Source organism: Maylandia zebra, linkage group LG14 (genome assembly GCF_041146795.1).
Source record: "Maylandia zebra isolate NMK-2024a linkage group LG14, Mzebra_GT3a, whole genome shotgun sequence".
Classification (NCBI taxonomy): Eukaryota; Metazoa; Chordata; class Actinopteri; order Cichliformes; family Cichlidae; genus Maylandia; species Maylandia zebra.
In genome coordinates, this window is record NC_135180.1 from 7,315,862 (window position 1) to 7,317,473 (window position 1,612).

The 1,612-nt window shown below is 41.3% G+C and overlaps 1 long non-coding RNA gene across 1 annotated transcript; it reads right to left on the bottom strand.

The window, feature by feature from the left end:
- Positions 1 to 1,400, bottom strand: LOC143422023 (uncharacterized). The gene is made up of 2 exons (XR_013101621.1): positions 1,158 to 1,400; positions 1 to 775 (listed from the first exon to the last, which is right to left on the bottom strand). It is a non-coding gene; the product is annotated as an uncharacterized LOC143422023 (long non-coding RNA).
- Positions 1,401 to 1,612: the final 212 nt, after the last annotated feature.

The window sequence follows — 1,612 nt, forward strand, 5'->3', positions numbered from 1 at the left end:
CAAGATTAAATATTTTATTTATTTATCAAAAGATACATAATTACACATTGATACAATGAATAAGGTGTCTATAAAAATTACACATGGTGTAAGAAAAACATTATAACATACAAATAAGTGTTTTAAGATAATCTGACATACTTTAAAAGCATAAGAATAAAAGTTTAAAAAAAAAAATCATGTTCTTTGATGATCACATTACATGTATCACATTTTTTAAAGCATAACGTAGGGTGTTCACAAAAACAGTTTTATGATTACTTTTTCCACAGTGCTTGTATGCCTCTTGCAAAACTATGTACTTATCACCATATGACATAATAACTCACGATTATGCAAGACCAGCCATGAAATGTCCGTCGCTTCATTACAATCATTTGTCCCCGCTGCTGCCCTCAGACCCAGTCTTCTGTACTGTGGGGTAAAATTGCTTTTTTGGTGGTTCATAAAAAATATCTCAAAAAGCGATGTTAGTGAGGGGACCAGAAACACTGGGTTGCAGAGCAGTTGGTAAGGACTTGTATATTTCTGGAGAGTCTGCAAAAGCTGTCTTGCTCGTGCTCCTGATTGGATATGTGGAGCCCGGCTCTGATATCTCACTGGTGGCAGCTAAAGGTAGGCATGCCTTGGAGGCGGAGTTGGTCTCGGGCGCAATCTTTCAAACGAGCCTCACGGCATTTCAGGCAACCTCAGGCCGGAAACAACATCCGGTCACTCGCGGTCAAAATCCACGCAGAGCTGGTGTTTCGCAGGGATCAGGTTAACACATCTGGGTCTAAAAATATAAAGAAAAACAAAAAGAGTTTTAAAACACGCAAACTAGCAAAATATCAAAGGAGCATAACATAACAATAACAAGATGATATGAGATACCCGATGAGGCCATGATAGGTGATGTAGACATGTAATGTATAAACTTTTACGGGAGTTAAAAGTGGAGCTTATATATATTTTAAAGTGTATTGTACGTGGGATAGGCTCCAGCGCACCGCGCGAGCCTGAAAAAAGGATAAGTGGAGGCGAATGGATGGATGGATGGTGTATTGTACGTGTTACAAACCATTGTGATATTTATTTATTTTTTTAAATGAAAGGATTGACAGAATGGTAAAAAGGAAAATGCAAAAATGTAGTTAGAGAGGAAGATTAACACTTACCGAATGATATGCGGATAAGGAAAGAGACGCAAGTTGCTGTTGAAATCGGCCGCTCCCTATGCGAACTCGCAAGCAGTCTGAGCGGTTCCAGTTGTTGATATGGCTGAAGGCAGGGGTCTTCTGGGAGCTCGGGGGTAGTCTTAACCTGAGCGGGAGATCATAAAAATCGGACCTGGAGCGGATTGGCTAACCGGGGTGCGAAGGGAGCGGTGCAATAGTTATGTGATTGGCAGCGGGGCGAAGTAAGGGGGGGAGTTGGTCTCTGGCGCAAATTTCAAACGAGGTAAGCAGCGCATTCGGGAGCAGAGCGGGGAGCGAACAAGCAGGAAAAAATTGTGCTCTGCAAGAAGTTGTGGATCGGAGATTAAGAGCGAGGTAGAACTTAGAGTGTGCGTTGAATTTTAGAGGTTGCTAGTAAGAGGGAAGTTTTTGAAGAAAAAAGACTAAGGATTTTC